The sequence below is a fragment of the Protopterus annectens genome, chromosome 16.part0 (assembly GCF_019279795.1).
Source record: "Protopterus annectens isolate FY-2018-M chromosome 16.part0, PAN1.0, whole genome shotgun sequence".
NCBI classification, from domain to species: domain Eukaryota; kingdom Metazoa; phylum Chordata; order Ceratodontiformes; family Protopteridae; genus Protopterus; species Protopterus annectens.
In genome coordinates, this window is record NC_056750.1 from 768618216 (window position 1) to 768638195 (window position 19980).

General features: G+C 43.3%; 1 protein-coding gene across 6 annotated transcripts in view; it reads left to right on the plus strand.

The window, feature by feature from the left end:
* The window catches only part of GRIN1 (glutamate ionotropic receptor NMDA type subunit 1), a 2709836-nt gene that overhangs the window by 244165 nt on the left and 2445691 nt on the right, over nucleotides 1–19980 (plus strand). The gene's annotated exons all lie outside the window — the stretch shown is intronic.

Here is a 19980-nt window from a genome sequence, read left to right on the forward strand (position 1 = left end):
GTCCCCTTTTAAATTCTATCACACCACATTGCACAAACTAAATGAATGAATTATTTTTGAAAAGTGCATGTGGTGGTGTACATAGCTACAGCCATGCTTTACGGTTAACTAGACTGGTGATTTTTTTTTTTTAGATTAGACCCTTGTTTTGCCAATTTCAGCATTGTTAGAGTAGACAGCACATTTGTCTTAACATACAGTGCTGGAAGTCTGCATAGGAAAACGAGTGAACATCCATGCCAATAACACTGTTAGAATGAATGGTACTTTTCCGTTAAAGCCCTACCATGCATTTGGGACCTAGACTGGCATATCTCGGCCTGTTTCTTTCTTTATTTTCTTCAGGAATTTTTCTCTCTGGTTTATAAATCGTACTTACCCATTATATTTGAGTCTTTTCCATGGAAAAGCCTACATAGCAAAGTGTTTGCAGGCCTGGCTTTCCTCCATCTCACTGAGACCATAAATACATTATGTCTCCAGGACTGCAGGCAATCTGTAGTGAGACAAGCCAGCTTTAATGTCATAGATGACAGAGCAGCTTGACAAACCTGGTTGGAAAACCAATGAAGTGAAGGAGGAAACGTTAGCTAAAGAATGATGTACTGCAACAAGGAAGGCCCATCTAAGTCTTTTTAGAACACAACCAAGAGCCTAATTGAGGATTACTTGATTCATCTTATCATTGAAATGTGTACATCTTTCAGACTCATGGACTGAATTCACTCAGCTGTGCATCAGCAGTGTTGTTCGTCCCCTGATTTCTGGGGAATAACTCTTAGATGGGGTCGCTTCGTTTCTCAGATGTAAGCTTCTGTCATACTGACCAAAGATTGCTATGGCATTGATGGCCATCCCGCAGTCAGAAATATCATCGACCCCGCGGTTTGTTTTTTCACAGACCTTGCGGGTTTACTTATTTGCAGCTGTCTTCCCCTGTGCACTGCATCTCTGCGGTGTGATTTCTTGTTCTTGATGTAGGTCACTGTCATTCCTGAAGCCCCCTTCTAAAACAGTGATGCACAAAAATGCAGGAAAAAGTATGGTAAGACTACAATGTCTGTAAAAAACAAACTGTAGTCCTAAATCGAGAGAAAGAAATCACCCACACAGATGTAGTAGGAAGGGGAGGACAGTGGAACCAAGTCAGACCGCAAGGTCTGTGAAAAATGAAGCATGGTGCCGATCCAAAGCCGTGTGGATAGGAATAAGGCCAAAAACAGCCAAGGACATGTACTACGAAGGGAAGGACAGTCAAAGAGAAGTAAGAGTCCAAGGTATGAGAAAGACAAAGCGTGGTGCCGATCTGAGGCCGCTGGGAAAGAAACAGGGCAAGATACACCAGTCTGGGTCCTAAAACGCGTGGTAGGGATTTAATGGAAAAGTACTGAATGAACTGATGATTTAGTACAGATAACCCTCCTTTAACCATTAGTAGTTTCTTGATTTCCAGAATTTTAGGAAAACTAGAAATGAGGAGGGCTTCAGTCTGCTATTGCATTTAATGATGATACATCTGAAGTAATCAGTATTTCTGTTATCTTAGATTAAGTACCATATTGTAGGATTGTATAAATCCTAGCTTATTACGATAAGTGGGAGATGCATACATTATCCTGTTAACAGATATACTTAACATTGGTTATTATAACAGGTTATTTGAACTGATTGGTCATTAAATTTATCTACTAAAAACAGGGTCAAAAAGCTCTTAGATACTGCTACATATTCTGTTATTGTCAACATCTTAACATTTCTGACAATGGGTGATAATATTATGGATAACTCAAATAATCCAGGTATTTGTTTGGGAAAACCCATCAGTGTTTGCTCACATCATTGCATGCCCACCCCTCAGGAGGATGTCAGTGCATACAAACAAATCCTTGAGGTTAGGACACAGGTTGCTAGGTTAGAATTTCTTCATCTTTTTATCCTCTACTACAAAGATGTTTATGTGATCTAAAAGCTATGCCACCAGGGTTAGTGGCCCCTGTTGGGAAGTAACGCAGTCAGTCTAGGAAAGTTTTACAGGCTACTCAAAGGAACTTATGCCTTGTCTTCCAAGCAATTAGGGACCCAGTAGTCAAGGACTTCTTGTACCTTCAGAAATCAAAGAGCCACACAAATACCAGAACAATGGATCTAAATATATGCCAATAGATTAACAATAGAAGGTAGAACAACAGATTTGTTATGTTTCTTAGCATCTCTCTCACCTCTGAAATAAACTCCCCCTGCTCATAAAGCAGTGTGATACTCAATTTTCCCTCAAACAGAACCTGGATAATTGGACAGGTGTTCATACATTCAGCCCAGACTTTACTCACCTAGTCCCCCTTGAGAGAAGAGATACAGTATAGAGCAGGAACTGGCAAGGTGTAATGGTCACATGACTCAGTAGACTTGAACTTCCTATGATTTCTAAAAATTTTCTGGCAAACCAAAGGAGCTCTACACTTGACAGAGCATGTGTTTTAACTCCCACGAGTAAGACAAATCCTCTGAGTATTGCAAATGCAAACCTCTTTTTTTGACATTTTTAAATTCCATAGTCTTGTTCCTAATTACTTATTTTGTGATAGTATATAGTTTTCCTCACTAAGAAACTTTGAGTATAACACTGCTAACTTATTTCCTCATTTCCTGATGCCTGGATGCCTCTTTTTGGTGAATTAGATCCATTATCAGACTTTGCATGGGATGTTCATCCTATTTTGCCTGACCTGCAGTGCAAACAAGGGTTTAGCAAGTTTGCCTAACTATTGTTCTGGCTCTGTTCTAGGGCTTGTTGGTAGATTAGTTTTGGTATCCCATTCCGTGATCCCTTGCAGAATCAGAGGTCAGGGTATCTTGTTCCCTGATCTCTTACAGAATGCTTTGTTTTCTGTCAGTGTCTGTTGCTCCGCCTTCAGGAGTTTGAAATAGCTTAGTGAATCAAATGGCCATCCGTGACTGAATGGACCTGGTGGCTTGGTTCAGAGGCCATGCTGCAGTGGAATGCCTTGTGCTGAAGCTGTAGATCTGTACTTCTTAACATGGTGGATTAATGGGAGATCCAGCACTTTCTAGTCAGTGTCAAGAGGAGCTTGCTGAGGATGTATGACCACAGAAGTGGTTGGGCTTGAACAAGTTGAGGATGGGAATTAGTGATATGACTCTAACTACAGCCCAGTAAAATAGGCCAAATGCCAAATCACTGTCTACATGCATTCCCAAATCAACCTGACTAGAGAGTCCAGTCTTAGGGTGTTTTGTCAATGCAGTAGTTTGCACGAGTGGCCATCTTTCTGAAAGGCACTATGATGTACTTTTTGTCACTGAGTTTTAGAACATGACTCTGGCACAGTTATTAGTCTGTGTCAGGACTTCTTGAATGATACTTGCATCTGTGGGGGATTCAGTAATTGAATCCAGTTTGCAATCATCTGCAAACTTGATCATTCAGAGGCCCTTGACATCAGCTCTGACCACATAGAAGTAGATGCCAAACAGGAGTGGCCCCAGGCACTGAGCCCTAAAGTATCCCACTAGTAATCAGCCTTTTTTTGTGGAAGAAGACTCCCATATTCAAACTTCTTGGGTCCTGTCTGTAAGCCAGATGGCTATTCAGCAGGTGATGTACGGGTTTATACCTAATTTAGTGAGCTTTTCTAAAATGCCAGAATGGGTATTGTGTCAAACAGCTTGGCCAGGTTGAGGTAGGCAGTAAGCAACATTCTGCCCTTGTCCATTGCTTTAGGGAGATATAGGAAATATCCAAATGCTCAACCCCATGCAGTTTGGCTTTATCATGGGGAGATCATGCCTGTTAAACTTGGTGGACTTCTTCAAGATGGTCACCAAGGCCGTAAATTATGGCAAATCTGTGCATATGGCCTACCTATACTTAGCTAAGGCCTTTGACACAATCTCACACTCAGGCATCATTGATAAACTCACCCAGCTGGGTATCAACCCATATATTGTCAGGTGGGTTGCAAACTGGCTCACAGATGGAACTCATACAGTCAAAATAAGGGGCTCCGCCTCCTCCAGCAGACCTGTAACCAGTATTGTTCCATAGGGATCAGTTCTGGGACCCCTACTGTTCAGAATCTACTTCTCTGAAGTACAAGCTAAAACTAAAGGACTTTGGCTGACAAAGTTGGCTGATGACTGCAAACTGGGAGCGATCATTGCAACCCCTAGTGATGTCAACTTTCTGCAAGAAGATCTTACTCAGACTAATGACTGGTGCCAAAGTCATGGTCTCAAAGTTAACACACAAAATGCATTATTATCGCATTTGAAAAGGGTGATGTTCCTGCAAACTACCACATCAATAGCAATATCCTAAGCACGCAGTCAGTGGTGAGAGATCTGGTCACACAGGTGGAGAGAAACTTTAACTTCGATCATCATATCTCCACAAGGGTAAGAAGGGCATTTTATATTGCTCATCTCATAAGTAAGGGCATTGCCCCCAGAAAAAAGAGGTTATAATTACCCCCATACTTCTCCCTCATCAGGCCTATAATAAAGTGCAATGATCCCTTTGGTGAGTTCCTTTCCAAACACCTGAAGCAACTGGAGAGTCCAGAAAGGCTCCTTACAAAAAAAATTCAGGGTCTTCAAGATCTGTGTTATGCAGACAGACTGAAATCATTGTCACTTTACTCTGTGTTGTACAGACTGCTCAGAGGAGTCCTGTGCCTTGCATATAGACCAATCTCTGACACAGCTTTAATGGAAATGCTACACATTCGCAAGTCAAATGGTACATGGGGCACATGCTCAAAGGACCTTAACCTGGTATGTGACATCAGCAGAACTTGCTGGAGAGACAGATTTGGCTCACAGAGGTTGCCCCACATTTGGAACAAGCTTCCTATTCATGTTAAACAAAGCCCCTCGTTGGCCCTATTTAAGCGCAGTTTGGAAGACTGGATGGGTAACTAGAAATTCATCCTGGGTTCCTCCTGTGTCTCTCTTGGACAGGGGTAACAGGTGCTGATTTTAGTGTCTGCTTGAACCAGACACCCTTGGGAACACGGGTTGAACTTGGGTAGGCTTGTAAGGGCTCTGGGGCCATTAGCCTAGTAACCTCCTATGATCCTATGACATTTTCATACAAGTCCACCAGGTTGGGTAGTCAAAACCTGCCCTTGACAAACCTGAACTCATTGGGGGTCCAATGTTTATAGGTTAATTTTGTCATCATTTAGGATATCCATGATTATTCTCTCCACAGCTTTGCATATCAGGTTAGTCAGGCTTATGGATCAATAATTCCGTGTCTTGGATGGCCCACCCTTGTTTAGCAGGATAACAGTTGCAGTTCTCCATTCTTTGGCACAAAGCCTTTTGAAGGCTATAGTTAAATAGTGTTTCTGGTTGTCCCACTAGTTCATGTTTCATGCTATTATGGAAGAATCTTGGGATATTATATACTACTTAAATAAACTGATACAAAATGTGAGAGATGCAGTTATTTAATGCTAGTGGAGGCAAAACTCTCACATAAAGACAATATAAATAACAAGTAGGTTGTTGTAACCACACAACACTACAGTAAGCGTATCACACACAAATCAAACCAAACATACAGGCCTACACATGTTCAGGCTCTTAAAAGTAGGCTACCTAAACCGCAAACGCCTCTCAAATGTAACCTAAGAAACAAGTACTCTGCACAAACTCAAAAACACACAACACAGGTCGCACTAACTTTGAAATGTACACCAAAGAGTCAAACTGTTTCACTTCAAAAGCAAACAAGGCAAACCTCCACACAATCTCCATTGTGAGACAGACTGATTCACCACTCACTAGACTGTGCAAGGAGAGGGTCACAGTTAGTTGTCTCATAGCCAAGATTCATCACATCCCTCAGACACTCAACTCCTTGCACCACAATTATAGTACATGTGGGTGAAAATGACTTCAGATACACCTTAGACATATGAAGACAGACATGATGGAGCTCTCAGCGTATGTGTCCAAGACAGGTATTAACCTAGGCATAAGCAGCATTTTACCATTGCCAAGAAGGATGTCAAAACATGAAGAAAAGAGTCATGACTTCAACAAATGGCTTAGCTTCTGACAGCATTCAAAGGGGGTCCAATATATACAAAGCCTGGGAGAAGATGGTAGACAGTGGCTTCAACCTATCCCTCCAATGATTTTGCATATTGACTAAAACTTTGTCCACCCCCACAGTACCTTTTTTAGGCAATGTCAGTCCTCAAAAGATTCTAACATAACAAAACAGAATCTAGATAACTCAGCGGTATTGCTGCTGTATGCTAGGAACCTTAAAAAAATACTCCACTCGCTACAAGCACTCCATACTCTGGAAAACATCAATATATGCACTGTTATGGAGACCAGGCTCAAGACCATTGAAAGTATCCCATCAGTGCAGGGTTGCTATATCTACCACACATTCAGGCGCACCACACTAAATGATAAGACTATATTAAAAAAAACTCACTTCCAGATTAGTTAGGCAAGATAACAATCTGGAACAACTCCATATCCAATTTACCATTAACAAGACCACCTTATTAGATCAAGGCTAGCTGTAGGACCCCCTCTATATCCCTCAATCCATAACTCTGACCTAACTAGTATGAAGTTCCTATGCATTAAGTCAAACACCATTCTCCTAGGTGACTTCAACTAGGAGATGTATACCTCCTCTAACATGCATTTCCAGAGATTTCTGGACTTCATCAATACAAATTCTCTGGGCCAATTAGTCCTCACCCAACCAAGGGAAAATAGTCCTAGACTTCATCCTCACCAATATGGGAAACCTTTGCTCCCTACCAGTTCAACCTACCTTCCTTGTAAAATCAGACCGCAAATCAGTCACATTTACCTAAAGACTGAAAGCAGAAGCATCCTCCAATACCTCAGTATTGAGAAATTATGCCAAGGTAAATTTGCTGAAACTGAGTGATGACCTGGCTAAATTCAGCATTCCCTTCCATCTTGATGAACCCACTTCTTATGTAGAATCCTTTGCTGTCAAATTTTACACACGTGCATAGCTGCATAGATGCACCTGTCCCCCTCAGAAGTAAATACAATGCCAAATTCAAAAATAACCACCTGTGGTTGAAACCAAATATAAAAAGACTCTATAATAAAAGAAAAAAATAATTTTATCTAAAAAATAAATGTAACTCTCAAGATGCCAAAGAAGCTCTGGCTAAACTTAACATGGAACTTTGGTCACTGATCAAATCAACCAAATACAGATACGAAATAAAACTTGCCACCCAGGCAAAAGACAATAACACAATCTTCTTTAATTATCTTAGAAACCTTAGAAACAATGGCCAGCACTGTGCGGGGATAATAGTAAATTATATGACGTACTCAGTCCCAGAAGACATAGACACTCTTGCTGCTGTTGTTTGTCTTTTTGGCTTTTCCCAGTCAGGGGCCGCTACAGAGGGACTCCAGTCCGCTAATGATTGGCAGTCGATTTTGATGGTGCCGAGTTGCCAGCCCGATGCCCAACCTTCAGCATAGACACTCTACTAGTGGATAAATTTAGATATAACTTCTCTCCTGTCCCCACCTACATTCCCATATCTAGTACTTGCATTTATACTGCCCCCGCCCCTAAATCTGCCATGAACAAGTTCTCAAGCCATTATCCAAGGCCAAGAACACTGCTTCTATGTAGACATAAAACATACCAGCCTGCTTACTGGCCAGCCTGAAACAGTACCTGACACACCCCTACAGAAGCTATTCAATGTCAGCCTTCAAACAACCTTAGTGATGAATGAATGGGAGACCGCAACTATCATTCTCTTGCACAAAGGTAGGATGTCTAGGGACCCAGGAAATTAAACATCTATAAGTCTTACCATCCTCATCTGTAAGGCTATGGAAAGGATCATTATGGTATTAGTAAACAATGATGTAGTTAACCTACAAACTCTTGACCCAAGCCATTTTGGATCTCTTAAGGGCAGATTATGCCTACTTAATCTGGCTGACTTCTTCTAGAATGTTACTGAAACAACAGATGACCTTGCAAAGGCATTCAACACCATCCTACATTCAGGAATCATAGATTAACTATCCCAGCTAAATGTTAATTCCTAAGCAACTCATTGGGATGGCAAATTAGCTTACAAAAAGAACTCATGAAATGAAGTTGGGCTGCTCTACTGACTCCAAAAGATCAGTCACTAGCTGTGTACTCCAGGGTTAAGTCTTTTTGGACCACTCCTCTGTCATTTACTTCTCAGAGGTCAAGGCTTCTGTTAAGGGTTGTGGCTGACTAGGTTTGCAAATTAGTGTAAACTTTGTGAGATCATAAATTCCCAGAAGACACCAAGATCCCCCAAGAGGGCCTCTCTCAAAGCAATAGCTGGTGTCAAAACTATGGTCTAAAACTAAATGCCAATAAATGTATGACAGTATCCTTTTCCAAGCAAGAAATCCCTTGTAACAATTACACTGTCAACACACTCCTGAAAATTAACCTGGGAACCTATGTAGACAATAAACTGTCCCTCGACTGTCATATTTCCACTATTGTAAGAAAGTACTTTTTCATTGCACAGCTTTATAACTAACAGTATGGTGCCCGGGTCCAGGTACGTGAATATTCCACTGCAATCCACACTCATAATGTTGATCATTGAGTATAATACCCTTCCATTTGTATCTGTCAAAACATACAACACAACACAACCTGAATGCCCACATTGTTTCCTTACTAAGAAACTAAAGGGCCTAAGTTATAAACTCTATATGGACCACCTCAAACCTTCTCCCTCTTCTCAGTGTCATAAAGGCTACTGAGGGGTGATCTCTGCCTCCTATACGCAGCCTCAACAAACCTTATCCTGTCAGACCTACTGCACATTCACAAATCCATTGGGGCCATAAGCACCTGCTCAAGAGATGCAAATCTCTTGGAAGTATCAATATGGATCACAGAGAATACAATTTTTTTGTAATCAGTTTCCTGCACACATAGAACAAAGTACTTATTTTGCACTATTCAAATGTAATCTCTTCTATTTTAAGAAAATTATATGCAAAAACCTTGATGGTCTACTGGAAAACATACCCCTAGATGCACCCTCTGGTGAAGACAACCTACTCCCTTAGTTTATGTCACCCTGCAAAGACTTGATCTTCTCCATATTTATAACCATCCTCTTCTTAACTCAAAATGCAATGCCAGACGTGGAAAACTGCTCTTGTTAAACCCTTTTGCCTCAGCCAAAAAATGCTTATCACTTCCACCCTATCTCCAACCAACTGTCCACTTACATCTAACACTACCATATCCTTACTCTTAAACAACATAGATTCTGGACTGGCCAAAGCACAAATACAGCACTATAGTCACTTATAGATGAGATCCTTCTCAACATGGATAAAGGAAATTGCTCAGGAGCTCTCTTCACTGACCTTACCAAAGCATTTGATCTTACTGACCCCTTCCTTCTCCTTCACTCTCTCCTAGAAATTGGGGTTAGCCTCAATACTGTCACCTGATTCCAACATTTTTTAACAAATAGGCATTTCAGAGTCAAAATAGGGTCATCCTTATCACCTCCAGCAACCCGTACTAGAGAAGCCCCCCCCCAGGGATCCATAAGCACCCCGCTGTTTTTTTTCAATCTTTATTAAGAAACTATCCTCTGATCTCACAATCCTTCCTGTCACTCTTTATGCAGATGACATGGTCATTCTTTGATCCAGTACCTCACATTCAGTGATCCAAACCCAACTTCAGTCTGACTGCCACTCTCTTAATTCTTGGCTAAACATCCACAAGCTATTCCTAAACCTTCCCCAACACAAAAGGTATGATATTTGGAACCTCAAAATTTTGAAAGAAAAACTTCTAAAAATGTCAACACTGCAGATCTAAATGGATACCTAATAGAAAGAACCATGTCCTTTAAATATTTAGAGGTTAATGGCTAGACCAGTCACTTAACTTCCAAAGCTTCACTGAAAACACCAGGAAAAAAGATCAGTTTTCTTTAATTCTGGTCTTGAAAAATATCTCCCTTTCTCTCCAGACCACCTGGAGCTGCAATAGGCAAAGAAGTTCTCCTTGCTCAACTTGAATTTGGGCTTCTCATCACAGCCACAACCTCTAAAAAATCATCCCATCCACTCTACAGAAAACAAAATCTGTCTATTCATTTCCACCCCCACCCCCCTGGGAGCACCACTGCATCACTCTCTCCAAAGTCAAATGGCAAACAGTCTCCTACAGAGTTGAGCTTCTCCTAGGGTCTCTTCTTTTCAAAGTACTTCATCTAGGTACCTTTCCACCTCTTGCAGCCAAACTGCACAGTAAAACCATCCCCTACATCCTCTGCAACCCCTCCCAATTAACTCCCTCACCCCAGACACCCAAACCAAATTGTCTGTACTGATTATTCTTTCTCCATTCTTGTACCCAAACTTTGGCAATCCCCCCCCCCCCTCACCTAATATTAATCTTCTCCTTGCCCATGTTCAGAAATTAACTCAAAAGACAACTCCATCAAAAATCTGACTACAAGTGCTTTTACACTAGACACATAATCTAACCACCCTTCTCACCTGCATCATTCCTACTTTGACTCTCTGTTCTCACTTGCTGATTAGCCCTCATATTTACTACTAAAATGAACATTTGCTCTGTTAGTAGCAGTTACATATTGTATCAGTTGCCTATTGGATTATCTACTCTCTGTGATTACTTTGTGAATTTCTTCACCCAGGCTGTACTTGCAAATGGTCTTTTGTGATCAGTGTACTACCCAGGTAAACTAACTAAATGAATACACAATCTGAATGAATGGATGGACAACAAATTCACCCCTGGTTTAGCACCCTTGTCCCTCTTGGATGGGGGTAACATATAAATGTTCTGCTTGTCTCTGCATTATTTGTACTTAAAATGAAATGTAAGGACTAAACACTGTATGAGACTGTATGGCTGGGATTCTAAAGATCCTTACAAATTGATAGCCTAGTAAGTACCTATGAACCTCTTAGTGTACCTCTCAAGTGCCTCCCTGAGGCACACCTCCCCATGAGCAAAAAGCCCTTCTGTCTAAGTGCCCAGGGATATTGCCCAGTATTACATACTATCAGACAAGACCTGCAATAACTGGCTCTAATTGATGTTAATTCACAATATGACAAGCATAGCATTTGACTTATTGAGTAAAGTTAATCTCATATTTATAATGGAGACCTGAATGGATGACAACATCCATTTAGTGGAATCTGTTTCAAATGTGTACTGCATTATTACATGCTTAACATTTTTCAGCCTCCCAGAGAACTGATCAGCACCTTTCAATATATTCTGGGTACAGGATAAATGACACATGCCTATTTATTTACCATTCATAGGATAATCTGAATGCTTTCTTTACAAGTTCATAAACTCCCTCATTGACTGTTTACTGAGCTACTCAAACTGATTGGTCTGAGTAAGACAATAAACTGTGTCACTTACTAAAGAATCCCTACAGATTATGGACACATTAGGCTTTATTCATGTCATTACCATTTATATTAATCAAAAAAGCAATCCAATGGACCTGATGGCTCAAGTTGGAAGGTGCCCTCTCTAATATGAAGCAGGATCAATTTCCTAGTCAGGCTACAACCATAGAAGTAGAGTCTTAATTAAAATGAAATCCCAAGTACTAAAGGTGCATCAAACAAGAACAAAAAAATGAGAAGAGAATTTATGCACCACCAAGCTGAAATGCTGTATTGTAATAATATCCACAAATAACAGTGTGTTAGGTGTATGTACATATTTCTTGAAACAAATTATAAATTCCAAGATCTTTCAGAAATATAGTGAAACAGCAAGTCTGTTTAGCAATTAAGTCAGCACTTACTTCATAGAGTTCTCATCAGCTGTGCTAACTTACTTTCACTCTTAAGTTGTAGTCTTGGTTAGTAGTTCCCTTAAAAACTTCAGGATTGATGCCAAGTTAGCAAATGCTTTCAAACTGTAAACTGAAGCCCTTTTTCATTAGTCCAAGTCTCATTAAAACCACCAAAAAATTTTATTTCACAGTTTAAAACGTTTACTTCCACAGGGCTCTCATCAGCTATGCTGACATGCTCTCAGTTCACAATAATAAGTTCTGAATAATAGTTTTTCTTTAAAAGCTTTAAAATGAATCCCAAACAAAAAAGCTCGCTCTGGTGAGCTTATTTAATAAAACACACACGAAAAGCGCTTTCGGCTGTTAGCCTTCTTCAGTTCGATGAAATTTCAGTTTCTTAGTTTCAAAATATAAAATAACTACTAGCCATTCAGATACTTCCATCTACACACACCTTTTTGTGAACTAATCATGTTCCTTATATTGGGTACTTTACTTTAGTTTAGCTGAGACACGCCTGTTTCTTAGGATTGGTTTTAAAGGGACTACAGCATTTATCCCAGGTGACTTGTGTGCCTTTAAGTTCAATATCCATTTAATTTCTTTGAAACAGGCGTTATGGCAGTGTAGGTTTTGAGGGACTATGTGATGAGTGTGGTGTGGTGCAAGTGTTTACCTTCTCCTCTTGACTGTCTAGGCCTGTCTTTGGTAAAGAGAGCTTTGCTTCCAGTTTGGCTATATAAGTGCATCTCTCACAGGTCGTAGTGTTGGGTGGTAGGAGGACAGGGTTGTCTGTGTACATGAGGCAATTGCTGCATTGCCCCAAGATGCCCAGATTCATCAGGTAGACAAGAGAAAACACCGGGAGCTGACCTTTAGACATGCCTGAATAGGTGCTTATTTATTAAGTACTAAAAACTGTTTTCCTCTAGACAAGTGAGGAAAGTTGAGTGCTGTAGTAATTTGTAACTTATTTAGTGCTTACAATGAGTTCTAAACAAGTGCTGAGATCAAAGAAACAGATGAGTGCTAAAACTAAAAAGCTGGCTAGTTGCAAGGGAAATTTTTAAAAACAGACTTTATGGCGCCAGGAATAGTTTAACCCCAGTTAAGTGTAGGGGGGGGGGGGGGGCTTAGGAGCTCACAAACAGTCCTGGACACAGCAAATCCATATCTGACCTGCCACAGGAAAGGGGGGAAGCAAGCTTAGAATTTTTTTTCCAGTAAAGTGGAAATGGAGAAAGCTGGAACAGAAGTTAATTCAATGTTAAGAATCTGAGTGGGTTAGCCTTCACAAATGTTCTCTATTAGATTGAGTGAACTACTGACACTAGACTGGGAGGAGTGTCACAGATCTAATATACAGTATGGGCGGGCAACTGCAAAGTCACCAAGTATAAGAACACACACAACACTAGGAAGGGTGGGTGGGAAAAAATAAGAAGTTATGTACCTACCATAACGTTCCATGTTAGTTGTCTTCTTCTCGCCTTCTTTCTTGCTGGATGGGTTCGGAGCCGAGGATCTCGGCCAATACTAAAGCTCGAGAGCTAATTCCACCGGCTCGAGGCTCCCCCATATCCCACAATGATAGGCGGTAACTCCTCAGATCTCGTTTGAAAGCTAGGCCAAGCAAGAAAAAACTCCATAACATGGAGAAGGGTAACCCACCTCTATAGGGCTGACTGTGAGGTGTCCTAAACCTAACAGAGGAAAAATATAGAGGTGGTAGAGCGTGGGAGAAAAGGATTGAAAGGTCACAAGACAATCTCCTCTAGGTCTGTCCAGGCTAGGGGGAAGGAGGGTGGGACGCAAGAAAGAAGGCGAGAAGAAGACAACTAACATGGAACGTTATGGTAGGTACATAACTTTTTAATGTTAAGTTGTCTATCTCGCCTTCATTCTTGCTGGATGGGACCGCGTCCCTAGCACCTTGTCCCAGGTGGCCTATCGGAACAGACTCTTGAGAACAGTGGAACCAAAGTTGGCATGGTCTCTGGAGGCTATGTCCAACTTGTAATGAGAAATGAAGGTATGAGGGGAAGCCCAGGTGGCTGCTGAGCAAATAGAATCAATAGGAAGCCTATCCTGAAAAGCTATGGATGTGGCTAAGGCCCTAGTAGAGTGAGCTCTAGGCTTCGAGGGCAATTGTTGGTGCCTGATCTCATAAATAAAGGTAATCGTAGAAGTAAGCCATCTAGAAAGTGACACTTTAGTGACTGGAAGGCCCATCCTGCCTTCCACATATGAAATAAACAGTTGGTCTGATTTTCTAAACTGTTTAGTCCTGTCTAAATAATACCTAAGTTGGCGATGAACATCTAAACAGTGCAGTTTCTGTTCTGATCTGTTGCCATAGTTGGGGAAAAAAACTGGGAGATCAATAGTTTGATTCAGATTTGCTTGAGAGGACACTTTGGGCAAAAAGGATGGATTGGTACGCAAGGATACTCTATCTTTGTGAAAAAGTAAATACGGGGGACGACAGCATAGAGCATGGAGTCCCGATACCCTTCTAGCTGAAGTGATGGCTATTAAAAAAAGTGTCTTCCAAGACAACAACTTCATAGAAGATGAAGCCGCACGTTCAAAGGGGGGTAGAATCAATGATGCTAGAACCAAGTTCAGATCCCATGGAGAAGGTGGATCCTTGATAGGGGGCTTAAGAAGAAAGACTCCTTTCAAAAAGGCTTTACAGAGTTTGTGAGACATAATAGTAGACTCTGACACACCCACATGAAAATTAGATATAGCCGCCAATTGAACTCTGATAGTAGAAGGAGAAGAGCCTGCTTGGAAAAGTTCAGCTAGGAAATCCAGAATGGACTGAATAGGTGCAGTAAAAGGATCTATTTCCCTGGACGCTGCCCAGAAGGAGAAACGTTTCCATTTGCTGCTATAAATCTTCCGGGTAGAAGACTTATGAGAAGCTATCAAAATATCTCTAACTGAGTGAGATATTAAGGGAAGCCTGGCTAAGGTTGGAATTGGAGGAACCACGCTGTGAGGTTCAGAGAAGAAAGGGATTGGTGCAGCTGACCCGATTGATGGGTCAAGAGATCTGGAACTGGGTCCAGATGCCATGGTTGCACCAAAAGGTAACAGTGAAGAAAGAGAAGCCAAACCTGTCGAGGCCAATAAGGGGCAATGAGGATCATTGAGGCCTTCAGAGCGATGGCTTTCCGAATCAGCTGAGGTATCAGTGGGAAGGGGGGAAAGGCATACAGGAGTCCCGGAGGCCAATCGTGAACTAGAGCGTCTCTGATGGGATGACATGGTAGGGGAAAGAGGGTGAAGAAATCGGGACACTTGCTGTTTTGGGGAGTGGCAAAAAGATCGCAGCAAGGTTGGCCCCAAGTTCGAAAAACTTCTTCCAACACTGATTTCTTCAGAGACCACTCGTGAGGCATGAGAATTGCTCTGCTCAATCTGTCTGCTATCACATTGGACTTGCCGGGAATGTGCGTTGCTATCAGGAAGCGCTGAGAAGAGATCGCCCATTGCCACAGTCTGAGTGCTTCTCAGCATAAGGGGTAAGATTTGGTCCCGCCTTGCTTGTTGATGTACCACACTACGGACATATTGTCCGTCTGAATTGCTATAGTTGCCTTGGGAAGAGAGTCCTGAAGGGCTTGCAACGCTAAAAGCACTGCTCTCATCTCTAGAACATTTATGTGCAAGTGGCGCTTGATCAGCTGCCATGTGCCCTGGACTGTCCTGCCCTGGTAATGCCCCCCCCACCCGATCAGGGAGGCGTCCATTGTCAGAGTTGCAGCCGGGGGCGGGGGAATGAAAGGTCTCCCTAGCAGAAGTTGGGAAGATGTGACCCACCAGGAAAGATGATTCCTGCATGACTGAGTTATGCTGATAGTGTGGGACATTGGCAGAAGTTAAAAAGACCACTGAGTGAAAAGTATCCACTGAAGAATCCTCATGTGGAAGCGGGCTAAGGGGAGGAGAGGAATAGCCGCCACCATAACCCCTAGGACTTTCAACACCAGTCTGACCTTGACCCTGTTGTGTCGTAATAGAAGAAAAACCTGCTTGTGAATGTCTGCTACTCTTTGTTCCGTGAGTCTGGCTGACAGACTGACTGTGTCTAATCCTGCGCCTATAAAGGTAATAGACTGACAAGGTGACAAGACAGACTTTTCGTAATTTACAGTGATGCCTAAAGTCTGACAGGTTCGTAAAGTGTAGTCTCTGGCTAAGAGAAGTAGATGCCTGGTGGTGGCAGTCAGGAGCCAGTCGTCTAAGTACGGAAACACCTGGAATCCCTGGCCCCTCAAATGAGCGGCGACCACTGCCATGCATTTGGTGAACACTCGGGGGGCTGTAGTGAGACCAAAGGGCAGGGCCCTGAACTGAAAATGACTGGCTCCTAGCCTGAAGCGGAGAAATCTCCTGGATCGTTTGTTCATCTTGATGTGATAGTACGCATCCTGGAGATCTATGGAGCACATCCAGTTGTCCTGACCCAGAAAGGGCAGGATGGACTGCAGCGTGACCATCCGAAATTTTGTTTTCTTGACAAATTTGTTCAAGTTGCTGAGATCAAAAATGGGTTTCCAGTCCCCTGTCTTCTTTGGAACCAAAAAGAATTTGGAGTAGATTCCGGATCCTTGTTGGTCTGCTGGAACTGGTTGAATGGCTCTTTTTGCTAGCAGCTTTGAAATTTCTAGTGCTGCTTGCTCCCTTTGACTGGGTGGAACATCTGGAAGGGAATTTCTGGATTGTTTTGGAATGTGAATGAATGGAATTCTGTAGCCTTCGGATATGATAGACTGTACCCACTTGTCTTGAGTAAGGGAAAGCCAAAGCCAGGCTTTTGGGTACAGAGATAATCTTCCCCCGACTGCCTCCGAAGGTGGACAGTCGGGCAGCCCCTCAGGGGTGCTGAAAGGGTTTGTCAGAGAAGGTTTCTCGACTACCCTGACTCTGCGGGCCCCCTCTGCCTCTAGGACGGCGTCTATTATTATTGTTCCCCCCTCTGCCTCTAGAGGGGAAACGACTCTGTGCGTCGGTAAGACTCCCTGTGGTTGTTTGTGGAACCACATCTTCCCCCCCTTCTGACCCTTGGGGTAAGGTCTAGAAGGGGTAGAAAAACGGACTCCGATGGCAGAAAGAGTCTTACCTTCTACCTCGCACCTTGTCAGAGTATCCTTCACTTGTGGACCAAAGAGAGATGATCCATTAAAAGGGGAGTTAGTGAAGGATGCCTTGAAAGGGTCCGCAAAGCTACATAGCCGCATCCAGGCATGGCGGCGTAAGGCCACCCCTGTACCTGCGGCCCTGCTCACTCCATCAGCCGCATACGAAATCAGGCGCATGAAGGAGTTAACTACTGAGTTAAGGGTAGCCAGCTGGGAGTTCATCCTATCTTGAAACCCCACAGCTGATGGGTCCTTCAACACTTCACTCATATCCTTGAGCAAGTCCCTTTGGAGACGAGTGAAATGACACAGGTAATTCAGCGAATGCATAGAAAAGGTCGCTGATGAGAACATCCGCTTACCGTACCTGTCCATGGTCCTAGATTCCTTATTAGGAGGATGAACAGGTACCGAAGGATCCGCTAGTTCCTTCTTGATGGCTGCAGCCACCACCATGGCATCCACAGAGACACCTTTGGACAAAAACTCCTTGTCTTTGGGGGCAGTGATAAATTTATTTGGCCTCCTAGGGGTGGGTTCCACCGAGTCAGGAGCCGCCCAAGCCTTCCTCGCCACCACTTCCATGAGGGGGTCAAAGGGAGTGGACACCCAGGAGGTGGAAGGTCGAGAACCAAACGCCTCAAGGTACACTGATTCGTCCTCTGAAGGGTTAAGGGCTGGCCAATTCCCCCTCTGTCTTAAGATTTCTAGTATGTTTGCAAATGAGACATCTTCAGAGGGGGAACGAGGGGAACCCTCAGAATCTTCCAAATCAGTGTCAGAGGTGACAGACTCAGGGGAGTCAATGTGCTTCCTCTTGCACTGTCGCTTCCTAGGGGGTTCTCCTGCAAGGTCAGGAGAGGCCTCGGAAGAGGAGGAAATTCCCACTGGGGATACTTGAGGCACAGATTCTCTACGGTCCGAAGCAAGGGGGTGAGAAGAAATCACCGCAGGCACTGTGGAGGGAGGGGCTGATGGAGCCGACTGTGGAGTAGAACCAGGTTCTAACATGCTCTGCATGACCTCAAAGGCACCCCTGTCAGGCAGGGCCAGAGGTCTCCGCTCCGAAGAGCCAAAAACCTCCCCCGGCACCGACAAGGATGGCTCCGAAGCCGATGTCGGAGCTGAACTAACCAGCGCCGAAGCACCGAGAGGGAGAGCGGGGTCTGATAAGGGTCCGATGCCACTCGCCCCCTCAGAGCCGACGAGGGAAGTCTGGCGCCGAGATCCCTCCAAGGAGGAAATCAGAGCAGACGACGGCGCCGAAAGGAAAGGTATCGGTTCCGACGCTCCCACAGTCTCAGCTCCGAGCAGCACCGGCTCCGAACTCAAGAGAGTCAGAGGAGGAATATCTAATGGAACAGGGGTAGCCATTGACTGTTGAGTCGGGCTGTGTAACATCTGGGCCAGTGCCTCGGACTTAAGAAGTCTACTCACCACCCTCTGCAAATCATGGTCCGAAAGTCTGGAGGACCTAGAGGAGTGTGACCTATGGCTCCGTTCAGACAAGAGCGGTGACGCTGGAGCCGAAATGAACGGAGCCAAAAGAAGGAGACCTGGATCTCTTTCTAGTAGTCGGTTCCGACTTCAACTTGTCTGTCTCGGCTCCAGCCAGAGCCGAGAACACGGTGTGTGTGGCAGGTCTAGAATCATCGGCTCCGGCTGGAGCCGATGTTTGAACCGCATGAACGGTCTTTGAACCTCCGGAGGACGGCTCAGACACTGGAGCCGACTGCCTGGAGGGCTTAGAAGGCTTCCCCAACAGAGACTGGGTCAGGGGACCCTCGAGCTTCAATAAGCCCCTTAAGATTAATTTGTTTTTACGTTCCTGCAGGACTCTAGGGCTGAAACCATGACAGACAGCACAAGAGTCCTGCAGGTGTAAAGGTCCCAGGCAATACACACAAGAAGTGTGACCGTCTGTCAGAGACATCTTCTGACAGCACGAGTCACACTTCTTAAAGCCTGAGACCTTAGAATCTTTAGACATATCTAAAGAGACAACACTAGTGCAATCACTCACACAAACACAGAGATTACACTAAAATTAAATTAAACTAACTAAATTTAACAAAGATCCTGACAGAAAAAAACACATTCACTCCAACTACTAGGAGGGGTGGGACGGGGCCTATCTAAAGAGACAACACTAGTGCAATCACTCACACAAACACAGAGATTACACTAAAATTAAATTAAACTAACTAAATTTAACAAAGATCCTGACAGAAAAAAACACATTCACTCCAACTACTAGGAGGGGTGGGAAGGGGCCTAAGGCCTAAGGGAAATAACCCTTGGAAAAAATTTTTGGAAAGGGAAGATATTTGTAAGGGAGTGCTAACAAACGAAGTAACTAACTAATTACTATCGAAAAACTAACATAAAGGGGGTCTAAGTTTACTAGAAACTTTAGAAATTTAACTAACCTGCAGAGCCGGTTGGAAAAGCACCTCGTCAGCTAAGCGGCAAATGAGATCTGGGGAGTTACCGCCTAGCATTGTGGGATATGGGGGAGCCTCGTGCCGGTGGAATTAGCTCTCGAGCTTTAGTATTGGCAGAGTCCCCGAACCCATCCAGCATGAATAAAGGCGAGATAGACAACTTAACATTTACAGTTCCTAGTATAAGGTTATCCCAATTCCCTGGATCATTTGGGTCCAACTCCTATGGCTCATGTTGAGTGGGACTTGTGAATGCTGCTATAGCTGTGAACTTCATGGTCTTAAAAGGCTTGGTGGATTTTAGACTAGATATGGAGGTTAAAATGCCTATGTGAGGGCAACCTTAGGCAGGATTTGCATTAAGCTATTTAGACATTTCAGATAAGAAGGCAGATTCTTGCCCAGAAGGATTTCTGTGGCCTAAACCGACTAGATATGGTTTGTAGGTTGTGGGCTAAGTCTATAGTCTAGCCTTTTTTTTACAAGTGCAGCTGCTACATG